Below are 16,415 nucleotides of genomic sequence, written 5' to 3' on the forward strand. Positions count from 1 at the left end.
TTTCAGAATGCATGTGTTCCAGTCCCCACTTTTGTAGAAATGATGGTTGGATGGATGCTGGTTCTGAGGGATGATGCACTAGGTGTAGCAATAGGTAATCTATTATTTTCTTTGGGTGAATTTGTAATGTAATTGGAAATCAAAATGTTTCAGCCCACTTTCGTAGACATCACAGAAGATGATCGCGAACGAGGTTGTATATCACTTTTCTTTTGTGGGATAAGTGGTTTTGGAGTTCTCTCGCGTAGATTTGTTAATGTGTGATTTTTTTCGTTGAAAAAGTTAGTATTTTTGCCCCTATGAACATTATATAGCGTTTAGTATGTACGTTTTTAGATGATGTGTAAATACCCGGGGCACAGGACGTACCAAATAATCACTCCAACATGTTAAGGTTACTATAATCCCAGTTGTAGCTGCAAAATCATGCTTGTTTAGTTAATATTAATTGGTAGATTGTTCGAAATATTCGTAGTATTTCGAGCTTAGAGTTTCATTATCTTTTTACTAGAGGAAAGAGACACCGTTTCATCTGGTAAATAAGGACTGTCTTTCAAGTAAATACGTGCTGTGTAAGTTCCATCAAATTTGTAAAAAGAATACACTATTTCAACTGGAAAATTTTATAACAGATACCCTACTTATCACACTTTGCTCCATGGAATGATTACTCAAAACACAAATTCATACATTGTACGCTGAATACAAAAATTCACCTAGAAGCAGCTCCAAGAGTTTTTTACCCAACGGGATAAAATTTTTTAAAATATTACCAAGTTTCCGAACAACCCAATTAGCTTCACAAACGTAGCAAAATTATTATAACAATCGACATTTTTATAATTACTGTAACAATCTATTCTAACAAAAGATCTTTAGACATTAAAATATTAAGTACAACATCATGTAGGTACATGGTTTTTTTCTGAAAAATGTCACCGCACAAAAGTAATAACCATAATTACCTCTTACTCAGTTTTTTTAAACAACATTTGTATATTTAACCAAGCATATCATTGTTGGTCACCATCAAATATTAAAAAAAAAACGAGCAGCAAAGAACAAACCACCGAGGACCAGTGTTCCTCGTTCCTTTGATCTCGCAGCGACTTAAAGTCTTGAAACAGCTAAAAATAATTCCTATGTGTCCCTTAAAAAATTGTTTTCTACACTACCGCTCGTAAGTATTAAATTTGGACGAGTAAATCAATGATTCTGAATAACGAAATGTGTACCCTACCCAAGAATTTCCAATGAATGTATTGTATAATTCGACAACTGGTTTTTACGAAGAAAATGTGACATTTCGTAAAAGTGATATATTTTCTGCTACGTTTTTTACTTCTTAGTATACCGTAAGCGTTGTCCATCGAACTTTAGTTTCACCTAAATAATATTTCTGTCAGACCTTCAACAATTTTATAGTGTCTTGTAACATTCACTACATATTCGATTACTATCCTAATAATAATAAGCAGGAGTGTATCTTTAAAAACTACCATGTGATTATTCTGACGCTTTAAATGCAATTAACGAAAAGAGGCTTGTCGTTCGAGGAAGAATTTATTTGCATCTATTATGGATTTATATAAAAGCACAAGTGGTAATGTATTCAAGTATTACATTAAAGCTGAGAGGCAACCGAGCAGCAGCCATTTAGTACGTAGAAATAAAAGTTTTCTTCTTCGTACGAGAGTAAATTGGGAATTGTCAAGAATAATTGTAATGGGAGTATGTTTTTCCTGTGTCAAGCTGCATGCTAATGGCTTGTAAGCTCATGCAACAATAAATAAATAAACAAATAAAAGAAAAGAAAAAGGAAGATTCGAAAATTAAATGGTACGTTGTAATATCAAATATTCTGTTATTGAAAAAGAAAAATATAGAATGTTGATAAAAAAGTAATGACAACATATTATAATCAGACTGCAGATTTCATGCACTTATGATATATGTAAAAAGTGTGAAATATACAGTGGGGTATGCTACCAAAAACTAATTGGTTCTAAAACCTTGTTCGTTGTAGCATTTGTATTGAAATATTGTATGTAATCACAAACTATAGCAAAATATGGCACCAGACTGTCAATTGTTTTTTTACCATGGTTAAAAACAAGTGAGATATTGAAGGTACTCACATTAGTTGGGACACCCTGTATACTTTATCTAGCTCCGTCTTCCATATGTTCAAAATGATCTGGCTCCACCTTCAGTTGGTTCGAAATAACCTAGCTCCGCCTTCAAGTGGTCCGAAATAACCTAGCTCCGCCTTCAATTGGTCCGAAATAACCTAGCTCCACCTTAAATTGATCCGAAACAACCTAGCTCCGCCTTCAATTGGTCCGAAATAACGTAGCTCCGCTTTCAATTGGTTCGAAACAACTTAGCTCCGCCTTCGATTGGTTCGAAATAATCTAGCTCCGCCTACCATGAGACCGAAATACTCTAGCTCCGCCTACCACGAGTCCGAAATGATCTAGCTCCGCCTACCATGAGTCTAAAATGATTCATCGCCGCTTTTCACGGGTCCGAAATGACACATCTGCATTTTTCATGGATCCAAAATGACCCAGCTCCGATTTTTATAGGTCCGAAATGATCCTGTATCGTCATCCGAAGTTTAAGGGCTGTACACAATCATCTAAGTGGGGTTGTAACGGTGAAACAAGACGAAACGAGAGGAAGAAGCGGTCGGGCACAGTGGTCGGGGAAAAGGGGAAGAACGTCACCGATGACGAGGAAGAGGAAGCGACAGAGTCGGGCGAAAAAAAAAAAGAAAGGATCCTGTCCCGGTCCTCTCGCTTTCGCGCCGCCACTCTTCCTCGAGGGGGTGGGCTCTCAGAGACGTTAACTACCGTGCTATTTGAAGACATCGTCGTCGAGCCGCGACGGGACACGCCGCTCGATATATCGATCCTCGAAAATTGTGCCGCGAATAGAATGCTACGTGTTCCGGGGGGCGCTCGTGCATCCCTGAAGTGGCCGCCACTTCGAGAGAGTATATATGCACGCATGGTCGAGCGCGCGCGCGCGCGCAAGGGTGAACACGGATGTACTCGATTCTCATGAATTGTATACATGTACACGAACACGTGGATACATGTATACTATAAAAGGAGGTGGAGGAAGAATGGCCACAGGGGACACTGTGTAGCGCGAGGGTGCTTTTTGACACCGTGTAACAATGACATAGTTGGGCACTAGGGACAATTGAATGGATTAATTGGGCGGGAACGAACTTCAGAGGGGAACGAGGGGTAATTTTGATGGAATTCGAATTTTTTTGGAACTTTTTTGCTATCTGTAATCGACTTGATCTTGCTCCGATTTTTGGGTCCATTTTGATTGAATTTTTTCCCTTTCTATAACGTTGTTATAACTTTGTACAACTTTTTTTATTTGATCTTACAAGGAGAAGACCCGGAATTAATGTCTATTACTTACCATGTATTCGAAAATCTTTAAGAAATTTTTTCCCTTTCTTTAACGTTGTTACAACTTTGTACAACTTTTTTTATTTAATCTTACAAGGAGAAGACCCGGAATTAATGTCTATTACTTACCATGTATTCGAAAATCTTTAAGTTTTTATTCTTCATTTTCTCAAAAACGAAGGCCTATGGGAGAGAAACCCAATAGGGTTTTCTTCCGTGTATAGTCTGTACATTAACCCAGCCTTTTGTAACTTCAAAAATGTTCTTAGGTTAGTAAAATGTGAAGAGGAACTGTTACTAATCTGCGTGATTCTCCTTCCTAGTTATTATATCGAATGTATATAGCTGGATTGAAGATTGTAGCAGGGTTAACCACGGGCACAATGAGAATTTTAACCGTTTAGCTTCGGCGCTGCACTATACCCAAATAATACAAGACACCTCGAAGACAGCCATTTTACGGCTATTTTAGGTTTAAGGCGCCTTTAAGCCGTTTTCAAGGTGTCACTGGGGGTCATGTGCTATCTAGATAGTAAGTTCTCGTGAAGTAATTATTTAAGACTAAACAACACTATAATGTCGATTAGTTTTAAATAATGTCGATGACATTATAATACGATAACCATCCCAGTAAATTTCAAGAAACACTTTGGTTTTTTATTTCAGATGAGTGGATCTCGAGATTCTACGTAATCCATTTGGGCAACCGTTTTTTAACGCCGCAGTCATTGCTGGTTTTTGCAGTATATATTAAATAAAATAACATAAAAAAAATTCGTTTTATATCTTAAAATGTATATAAATAAACCCTAAACTGATTGTTTACTGTATGTGTTACACCTTTCTTTTACAAAAATCCTACAAAAGCCGTTTTGTTGTAGCGTTTACATGAGAATGCACCCTTAACATGTTGCAGTCCTTTAATGTTTAATTGAAAGTCCCTTGAAGGCCAGGTAAAATTTCAGACGAATGAAATAAGTTTGAAATTTTTTCTCCTTAAAAAGTTTTACAGTGTACCAATAAGCAATTCACTACAGTTCCAATATGGTAGCAGTACATTTTAGATTCAGAACATTTTTCCAATCTTCTGTTCAGTCAAAATGACGAAGGATGTTGGGAACAAATAACGAATATTGTTAAAATAGTGTATCTATTTGAATTATTTCGAAACGAATACAGGTTTTCATAGAAATTAATGGACTACTTATTGGTACACCTAATACATAACATTGTTTGACTTGTTTCGCAATCATTTGTTGTACCTTTAGTAGCTGTTCTCTAATTAGATCTAAATTGTACGTAATAATTGATCTCATTAAAGAGATGACGCGGATAAACATCATTAATACAAAAGCGGTCGAGGATAACTGAAATCGGTGTTCTCCGTTGAAACGACACTTCTTTGCCATGTGACACGTGAGAGGGACGCCACGGACACTCTCATTAGTACCGTCACAATTAATAATATTACTGCCCTCGAACATCTTGATATTTTACGTAGAATCGCAACCCGTACAACATTCGTGGAAATTCTTCAGAAGGAACCATTGTAGACGCGACTTTTAGTCATCTTAATGAAGCAACTTTACGCCTTATGCTTTTCTACTCCACGAGAAGTAGATATCCGTATCTACATATTAAATTAAATCCAAGAATGTGATTAACATCTGTATAGAATATTTTAATATCACAGTTGAACCTTCACTAATCACTGATAATTAAATTGCGGATTTTATGCATTTATAGCCTATATAGGGGTCTGTAGAATATAGTATAGGAAAAAACTTTCATCAAATCCAACAAGTTTACTATTTTACTTTAAACCCAATATGATATTAAAAGAAGAAAGAAATTCCTACATTTGTTCTTGTTTTTATGAATTACTCAAGAAAATATTATTTTGTATAAAAATCCACAGTCTATTGATAATATTTACAAACTGATTTTCTGGGGTTAATCAGCTCATTTTCTTTTAGTATTAACCGACGGGTGTCTATACAATTTCCGTGTTCGGTGACTATTTTATAATACTAGATCGAGCCAGAAATTTGTAGACGTTGCTGTGTGGGTGTTACAAGAATTGAAAAGGAAAATTTCAAGTAAGAAAAATTAATGATAAAATTGGTTTCGATTAAAATCGAATAGTGGAAAACACAGTAAATCAATTCCACTCCAACAGCTTTTGTTTACCTGTAAAAAGTGAAAATATTGAAAATTTAAGGAGGATCGAAAGATAAGATTAACTATAGTCATAGAAACTGTCTATCGAAGTTTCACAATTTCGAATAATCCTTGAAAAACATTTTGAATACCGTTCAGCGAAGCGTCGCCGGGAGTTAATCTAATAATACCCCCTCAGGGTCAATGTATTTACTTTTACCTTGACCTCGTGACATTACCTTGAGAATGATAAGAACGAATTCCTTTTCCCTTCGCTGATTCTAAGTCGTAGTATCGACCAGTCGCTTTGAAAAGCACGTTTCCACAATGGCTTTCTAATTGTCGAGTACATGGCCACGGTAATGGCAACACACTGTGACGCAGACGTCGCGTCGCCGCGCGAGAGGATTCCATCCCCAAGAAAATAGTCGGACTTGTAATCGTAAAAACATTTACAATGGTTGTAGAACGTATATTTGATTCAAGACACTTGCCTCCGATTCGTTGCATCAAATTTTATAGATGTCTAGAAGGGCATATGTTACATTCCATAATATTTACAGGAAAACGTAGAAACAATTCATTGTTCACTGTAGCAATTCACCCACTGCCAACAGACGCCATGTCACAAAAAACCCATACCTCAGATATGTACAGATTTATAATAAATATTGTTCTTCGGAATTTATGTATTTTGCTTACCTTGTATCATTCTATATACGCTCCTACTTTTTAGAACAAAATAATTTTTGATAATCATTTTAGCATTGATTGTTCGAAGAAAAAATTAAGAAATATATTCATTTACAAAAATACAACTGGAGAATTCTTTCTGAGATAGATACAACAGTAATATTACATTGGGTCCTAATTGACCCGGAGTCCGCAGGGCACATCGGTGTTTAATAGTCTCTTGTCCGCGGGTTAAAGAAGCAGCTGGTGTAATATACGCCTTTGTTTCACTTTGTAAAATAAATAATAGTCTAATAATGAGAAAGTAATTTATTATATTATACTGGCCTTTATTCTACAAAAAAAACCCCTTTCGAAGAATTTGTAAAATACGCCCTTCTTCTAGACACCTATTCGATTAAAATGTAACAGTAATTAAAAGTTATGGAAATTTGGATATGTACAGGGAATAAAAAGAATGTTAGATTGAGTCATAATTAACTTCCACTTTGGTTTTTTATATTTATGTCGATTCAACAAATTTTAAGAATTAATATCGATCTATGCAACGTTCCTCATTACTTCTCAACTTAACTATTGATGTTGAATTTAATTAATCCTATTAATTGTTGTTTAGTAATTGTTTTAGCGTCTCTGATAGAAGTTATTTGTGACTCAATGTAATATTTACACGTATCTGCTTTTTCAAAATAATTACATAAAACTATAGGTTATGTTACAAGAATTCCCATTGCTTCAGTCTATCGTAGCTGTGATAAGCTTTCGAATGTTCAATATATTTGAGTATATTTAAGTATTTTTACTATAATAATTTTATTTATTTCAGCCTCATGGCTATAAAATGGACTTGGTTTACAAGCTCGTGACTCCTACATTACTATCTTAACCATTAACCCTTCATTTAAGTATTTTTTTTATATAAATATTCGAAAAAAGTTATCTAAAAATCTTATCTAAAGTTTTATATCGTTTTCAGTCGTCCATATATCGATAGCAAAAAAATCTTCAAACAAATTATTAAAATTTATCTAAACTTTTTTTCGATACCTTCTGTACTTTACGAGTTACAAGCGAATAAGTAAAAGGAACAATTCGGACAAAAAGGGTAGTTCCTCCTTTAAAGTCTAAAAGTAGCACCAACCAAGTACAGCAAAATTCTTACATTGATCCCATAAACAATTCAGCAAAATTACAGAAAAATCGGCGTGTACCACTTCGCGAACATCCCCTGGGACTAACTCTGCGACAAGCTTCAAAGTATAAATGGAAATTGATTGATAAAAAAAACTATGATGACTCACAGTTCACAGGATATTTAAACAATAATGAAAACTTGTGATGACAAATTGACACTGTATGAAAATTGCGAACAGAACAATATTGATATCGAACTCTGTCGTCCGAATATCTTTGTTGCTCGAGCTACAACAGCGATCAGAGAATCTGAATATTCTATTTTGAGTAAAAAAAAAAAGGATAGAATGAAAAATTGACATCACTCATGGGATAACCTGATATATTTCAATGCGTCCGATGACGTCATTTTTCGTAGTACTGACGTCGATACTGCGGCTGGCTGCCGTTAGAAAGGAAAGAGCCGAGAAATGGATTGCTGAAGGAGCGGTTCGAGTGGTTCACGGCATTCTGCTATTCCCAGTGGTGTTGCAGGCCCAATGACCTGATTGTCGAGGTAAAAAGAAGCTGCTCTCGATGGTTCGTTACCACGAGCCCTCCCCCCACGACACGAGGATGATGTCTGCGGTATTTCCAGAAGTGAATACTGTCCCGCCTATCGAGGCTTCTTTCGACAATATTCAAGTTTCCCTGTTCCATCAAGATTGGATTCGTCTCCAACTTTATACCGAAAACCTCAGATGAACCCTTTTCCCATCAATGGAACGTCTGAAAGCTCTTTTGGTCCCTGAAAGATTGGACTCAATTGTTACAACTGAAAAACAAAGGTTCACACGATATTATTATTAACACTTTCATCTAGGATGACGTGGTAGTACGTTTTTTCGTAAACACAAACTGAAAGCGATTGACGTAGTCGTACGCCTGTATTAAATAAGTACTAGAATAGTAGAAAATAAGGAACAATCGGTTTTACTATTTGTAAAGTGTGACAAAAGTTAAGTAGTAGTTGTTAAATGTTTTTCGAACACCCGAAGTATATTTTTGCAGCACACAACTCTCCCGCCAGCAAAGTGTTAAGTACAGGATGTCATGTAACTGATGATACAACCGAGAAGGAGGTGATTCTACGTGAAAAAATAAGTCAAAAATGTAGATAGGATTTTTTATTTGAAACTTCATTTTCGAGAAACTCGACTTTGAAAATTAATCTGAAACGCGTGTATTCGTTATGGTAGTAAGTAGAAACGCCCTGCAACGAACAGACGCACCAGCCAAGTGCTATTCGATTGCACGCGTATCCAACAGATTTTCAAAGTCGATTTTCTCGAAAACGAAGTCTCAAATGAGAAAATTTTATTTTATATTTTCGATTTACTTTTTCACGTAGAATCACCCACCTACCCGGTTGTATCACCAGTTACATGACGCTCTGTATAAATGTTTTTTTCATTCCTTTTATCTTAAATTTCTGGTCTCCACAGGAGAATTAAAATTAAATTGCATTACTTTGAAGATTCTAAGCTTGTTGGATCCGGGTTTTGCATTATTATATCGTAAAGGTACTTGATTTCATTGAGAAATTATGTTATTAATTATATTAAATTAATCTGATTGTGTTCGATAGAGCAGTATCGAAACATCTTCTTTAGTACGAACATTCTGCTGTGTATTGTCAATCTTCATCTTTTCTTTTTTTTCATAGTAGGTTAAGGTCCCCAGATAACAAAAAGAGATTATCGGGACGAGATCATCGTATTATCGAGTTTAAAGATCTATATTTGACGCGGGTAAAGGAAAGGCGAGGCGGGGGGTAGGGGAACGTTTAAAAAATCGAACTCGTCTCAAGTGGCCGAAGTGTTGTCAGCTTCTCTTCGATCACCAGCAACGAAGCATTTACGTCAAAGACTCTAATGACGTCACTCAACGATCTCGAATCTCCGTTTAAAGTCCGAGATTCTTTTATTTCGAATCTAAAATATTTTCATGAAATCTACAAAGATTAACGTAATCAAAAATTTCAGATATATTCAGGTAAAATATTTCTGCTGGGTGAGTTTGGGACACTAAAGTTGATTTTTCGTCCAATTTCATTCCAACTTATAGCTACTTTATACACAAAATTATATTTCTTTGAAAGACCATATTATAAGTGGTAATCGATTGATATTAATAACAAAATTGAAAAATAATCTGCCTTTACGATCTCTACTTCGAAACTGCAATTGTTTATTACAAAGTCGTATATACGATAATTCGTAAAAATCAAAATTCAAATTAAATTTATCCTTCCGGCTAACACGTTAACTGCCACAGTGAAAAAGGTCGTGCATAACCAGACACAATTTATTTTGTTTTTTAAGTCAGAAATCGTCGAAAATATATACTTTACTAAATAGGGGCTGTTCGTCTTGTTTTTAATTATACTGCGACATTAATTTCACGCAAAATTTGTTGTAACTGTATTAAAATAATCCAGCCTCTTTGCAATATACAATATGTCACCTATATTTGGGTGATGTGGCAGTGAAACTATTAAATATTTCATTAAACTAACAAGGGATCCTACCAAACCAGCACACACTGATTTCAATGTAACTTATACGGGAGATAGTTCTTCAAAAAAAAATATTCGACGCGTATTTTTTTTATCGACTATCATCCATATTAAAAAGGTAATAACAGCCCCTAAATTTGAAAGATGAAAATATATTTTTTGGAGTATCTCGGAAACTATAGGGAGTAGGAACAAGTTGTTTTTAAATTCTGTGTTTTTGAACAAGGAATTAGTCACATATGAAAATGCAAGAAAGAATTATTTGTTTAAACAATATATTAAAATTATCCATCTTTTCTTCAATTTTCTTATGCGATTAAATTCCCTATTCAAAAACACACAATTTACACAAAAAACTTTTTCCTACTCCCTCTAGTTTCCAAGATATTCCAAAAAATATATTTCCAACCCTCAACTTTGGGGGCTGTTATCACCCTCTTAACGTGGACGATGCACGATACAGAAAAATACGTGCCAAATATTTTTCAGAGAACTATCTTCCACATATATTCCCCTGTAACTGTGAAATAAAAACTTCACTGGACTCCATTCAATCTCCTCTTTTCACGTGTTTCGTTACATCCATAGTAACTATCATAAATATGTAAAATCTACGTAATCTATCGTGTTCTAATAATCGACTTTGCAACGTCAAAACGAAAGGACACCAAAAATTTGAACAAATCTCAAAAGAATGGACCATGTAAAATTAGACAAACCCAGTGTGTCATCAGAATTAATGAAGAGATCGAAGAAAACTGTATATTCGCAGAAAACACTGACACGGTAGCCGGTCTGAAATTAATCCTTTTCAGCCAGGGAGGAACCAGGATTATTAACGGTCAATTAAGAAGCCGCAAGAAGTACTTCATTTATTAATTACAGCGCAGTCGTGTGCTCAAACGTTGCATAATTAGAAGAAAGAAGTGGCGCGAACGTCAAAACAGAATGAATCGCATATAAGAGATCAATACGTCGGAGCTGGCAACACACAAGATGCTTCACCTATTAAGTACCAGGGGGGTGTCTATTTATAGGACAAGACACATTTTACATTTCAAAAGATAGCGCACCACGCTATACGGTATTCCTATTGGGGAGGGAGGGGGGGGGGAGTAAGTCACGCTGTAATTAGAAGCCCCCGTGGCGCACTCACCTTGCTACCTTTACGTTTCTAGTGCCTTCTTGAACGTTCCAGAATAAATCTGCTCAATCGTGTCATTGACGTACAATTTTAAGTAATCACATGATACGCGGCGCGGTCGTGAAATCGACCAGGTGCCGAGGCACTCGTGTTTCGGGAACTGGGACAAAAGGAATTGACGGAAATATGGGGTGCGAAGTGTCTTGGTTCTCGCACAGGGTCGAACGGATTATCTATATTACTCTGTTTCAGTTCAACACATTCGATGCTTCGATTCAATATTAATGGGTATTTAAACGCAGATACATGTTGTGAATTTTACAATACTAGTCATTAGGTTGGTGGTAAGTACCTAGTAGTCGTTCTTGTGCAGTTTACATAATCTTTTATCCCAGTCAACAGTGTTATATTTATCTATACCCAATTTTTCACTAAAATTAACAGTCAAATTTGCATAATCATTTCATCTATGTACATACTTTGCGCCTAAAATGAGCAACAAATTAGTAGAATTATATAACGGGACCTATTTTCTCTGCTGCAATTGGAAAATACGTGGAATTTTTTCAATTTCTTTATAACCTGACAAAGACTTCGTGTGATTGAAATGCATTAATCCTCGCAAGGGAGAGAGGGGAGTACTTCATGCACACCAAATCGATGTCTTCAGATTTCCTACCAGAATAATTACTTAAAAATCCTATAAAACTTAGATATTCCGCAAAAATATCTCAAAGATAAGTTCTGTTCCGTAAAAATTTAGGAACATTTTAAAGAAAAACAATAATCGTCGATCAAAAACAGAATAATCCAAGCAAGGCAATAATTGTATTTTACGATCATAGTATGAATAAAAAAACATAACATTCCATTAAAAAAAATAAAGTTGACCTTAAAATCTCCCATACTACTCTACCTGAAAAAATTATCGCACAACATTATGTGCCCCTTCATACCAAACGATTTTTATAAGAACATTTGTCTGATACCTTCAGTTCAGATATTCCACCGGCTCCAAGTAAAACAGACACCATGTATGTAAGGTGTTTGCAAAATCGCGGTACAACCGGAAAGCTGGTGATTCTATATGTAAAAATAAGTCGAAACTATAGAATAAAATTTGTTCATTTAAGACTTCATTTTTGAGATAATCGAATTTGAAAAACTGCTGGATACGCGTGCAATTGAATGACGACTTGGTTGACGCGTCTGTTCATTGCAGGTCGTTCTACTTATTGCCAGCACAAATACACGGGTTTTCGAGGAATGCTCAAATCCAATGTTATCGAAAATGAAACCTCAATCGAAACAAATTTATAAAAAATACTATAACAAGCAAAAATTTTTCGAAAGGTCCTATTTTTCGAAATTTCAAGGTCATCGAAGTTTTTTTTTAACTGGAACTACATGTTTTTATCAATTTGGCGTAATAGTTGAGATCAAGATCGATCCAATAATCTTTAATAGTGCGACCTTCATGTGACCTTGGGTACGAAAAATCGACAAATGTATGAGAGTAGATTTAAATAATAAAATAACTATGATAGAGGGATTAGTGCGCAAATGTATCGAAGTTGATGGAGATCACATTAAGCATTTGTTAAAATAAATTTCTTCAAAACAAAACCAAGTAAGATATTTAAGGGACTCACGTTAGGTGGAATACCCTGTATATGCCAGCACTGAAAAATTCGTGCCACAGTGAACTGCACTTTCACTGATGAATCATAACGTTTAAGGGGTTCTAGTACCTATACCAATAAATAGATCGATAAACCATCGATATATCGATTGTCCAGCGTCTTACATTGACGGTCGAAGGAAACTAGGGAAAAGCTCCTAGATCTTGTGCGCGCGCGCACACGCTGACACACGGGGGTGTTTTTTTGCGAACGTCAGCTGAGGGGTACTCTTGGCCGAGGCACGTCGAGAAGTACGGCCTGGTGGAGGGACAGGGCTCCTCTCCGGCTTAGCTTGCCGTGGAGAAGCGGTTTCGAGGTAGCTGGAGACGATGCACGATAAGCACGCCCGTTCCTTTTTGTTCTGACCTCACGCCGTTTTCATCCCCCGGTGGGAGCCCGGCCGAGCCAAAAGCCACCCCTTCTCCAACCCCCCGCCGCCCGCCTATTATTTTCGACCGATTGCCAATTGTCGTGCAACTGCCGACGTAGGTGCTCCTCTGTTGGATGGATTCCGGTTCGCCGCAGCCGAGATACACTCGACTCGCGGAACCGCCATCAGGATCGTTACACTCGATCCTACGATCTCGAAACTCGACTCTGCAATTTCGAAACTCGATTCTACAATCTGGAAACTCGATTTCGCAATCTCAAAACTCGACCCTGTAATCTCAAAACTCGATTTTGGAATCTCAAAACTCGACCCTGTAATCTCAAAATTCGACCCTGCAATCTCAAAATTCTATTCTCCGATCTCGAACCTTTATTTTCCTCCTTTTTTTTTAGTCATTTATTATTCAGGAACCGTTATCAGAATCGTTATCAGGATTACACTGGAACCTTCAAACTTGAACCTCGATTTTCCTCCCTTCCCATATTCATTTATTATGTAGAAACCGCCAACAATATAGTTTCTCGATTCTTTGATCTCAAACCTCGATTCGGTGATTTCGAACCTCAATTCTCTGTAATCGATTGTGATTATCCTCCCATTTTTAATCATTTATTATTTAGGGACCGCCATCAAGATCGTTACTCGATCCTACCATCTCCAACCACGATTTTTCTCCTTTCTTTATTCATTTATGATTCAAGAACTGTCATCAGGAACGCTACTCAATCCTACGATCCTGGACTCGATTTTCCTCTGTTGTTTATAAATTTATTATTCATTGCCACGCCCTTATACTCTTTTGTTTGTATCTGTTCAGTTGTATGCAAAAGTTATAGTCCCTTTCCCATCAAAAATCTTTACTAACGCATTACTCCGACCATTATTGAAGTGACAACATAGATGATAGTAAATAAAGAAGTTTGAATAAGTAAATGAGATTGAATAAATAGTACAACCATCTTGAAAAGAAACTACAATCAAACATTCGTTTTCTGGTAAGGTTATAAAGGTAAGCATCACATCTTCTTTAACATTAGAACTACCGGCTATTGGATCGATAAACACGAGAAAATCTTGATAATATAAAAATTTATAAATTAACTGACACTAGAACTACTAGCACTGAATGTATACTAAATTAATTTCTCTAAAAAAATAATATACAGAATATATAAGACAATCTAGCATAACATACCGTAAAATAAAATCTGTAGTAAATTAAAAGTTAAAAGCTATAAAATGAAATGTTTTCATATGGAGCGCCGCTTTCGAGAAAATTGAGTTTGAAGATTCCTCTAAAACGCGTGTATTCGTGCTGGCGATAAATAGAAACGGAATGTAATGAACAGACGCGCTAGCAAGTCTTATTTGTATGTACGAAACATCACAGTAACACAATTTTATTTTCAATTTTCGATTTACAATTAGTTTCACACGAGGAATCACCTCATATGAAAATACAATAAAATTGTATCGATTTAATTATTAAGAGTCTTGAAAAATAATGGAGCTTTGTTTTTTTTTGTGTTCGACTTTATGCAACGACCTTATACGGGAATAGTAGAATACTTTTAATTTGGAGAATTAGACGAAAAAACAGAATAGAGAACCAATGAGTCAGAAGATTTCGTAAAAAGGTAGATCGATACAAGATCGAATAGTCTGTACTCACCGATGACGCGCAAGATCACCCCGTTACCTCGAGATTTCGAGGTCGATCACGTCCTCGTCCCAGAAATCCGGGTACGAGGAGAATGCACTCTCCGTTTATCCCCCGGAAAATGGCATACTCGGCTACTTGAATTAATTATTTCGTTGCGTCAAACATTTGACATTTTTTTAACACACCGACCACAAGCCAATCTGTTTGCGCGTTCAATGACTCGCCAAGTCAACTTAAACAATTTCTTACATAATTCACGGTCCTTCGTTCGAAGTCCACTTTGCAGAGTGCAACTGTTCTCGTAATATTCGAAACACCCATAGAAATGTAACGGCGATTCCTGTGAAATATTACACTATTTCTTTTTCGTTCTATTTAAAATAAGAATGTTGAAAAAATATATTGGAAGATGAATTCTGCGAAAACATGCCACGATTAGATATTCATCGAATATTCTATTAACACTAGGTTTACGGGACGCGTCGTTTTGACGCATTTGGAATGCTTTCTAACCTCGAAATTCTCTATGTGGTATACCTATCTCCATAGCTATGCATTAATTTCAGAGATCATAAATTGTGTATTATATAAAATAAGTTGTTTTTTAAAGAAAATCTGCGGGTTCGTTGATGCGTGCCGTGGAGATACCTACACGATAAGTGCCCGTAAACCTAGTGTTAAACTTACTCCAATACGAATTAAATACAGAATTGAAAAATTATTTGAAAGACTTACACTCCTGATCGTAAGTATTAAGACACTTCTCGAATATGCAGTAAATATTAAAAGGCATGAATATACCTTTTTCGTTACAGGTTTAGTTTTCGAGAAAATTGAGTTGGAACATTTAGGTATCTAACACGCGTGTATTCATGCTGGCTGTAAGTAGAAACAGCCTGCAATGAACAGACGCGTTAGCCAAGCCCTGTTCTATTTCCTGTGTATCCAATAAATTCAATTATCTTGAAAACGAAGCATTGGCCGAAAACATTTAATTCTTTCTTTTCGACTTATTTTAACTATATTAGATATTAACGTATAAATTATAATATTGTAAGATTGTTTAGAATGAACTGTACTATTAAGTTTGTCTCGACGTGTAACTGTTTGAAAATCATTTTCGTAAAATTGCAGACATTTATGTCAGTCGTTCACAGGCCAAAGTGACTAACTCTACTTTTTGAAATTTTTCCAATTTTAGTGACGTACCACTTAACATTAGAACTACCTAACCCACCAAAGTGACGGATTTCAGATTTCTTTTTACAATTATTGAAATCGTAGAGATTCTTTCAACGGAGTTTACGTTAGCCTTTAATTTCTTATACACTTTATGTTATAATATACTAAGCTATATTGCGTTATATATTACACGTAGTAATATACATATTACACAATTTAACTTAGCATACATTCAATGCTGGTTGTTCTAGTTGAATTTGCATTTAACTTCTCATACTTTATTTTTTTATGTTTTTGTGGAGTTAATAACTTTGACAAATAAACGGTTCATACATATGTACTTCCATATATGTTACCTTCAGTTTCTCCATTTAT

This window comes from Dufourea novaeangliae, unplaced genomic scaffold (assembly GCF_001272555.1).
Source record: "Dufourea novaeangliae isolate 0120121106 unplaced genomic scaffold, ASM127255v1 scaffold18, whole genome shotgun sequence".
In the NCBI taxonomy this organism is placed as follows: Eukaryota; Metazoa; Arthropoda; class Insecta; order Hymenoptera; family Halictidae; genus Dufourea; species Dufourea novaeangliae.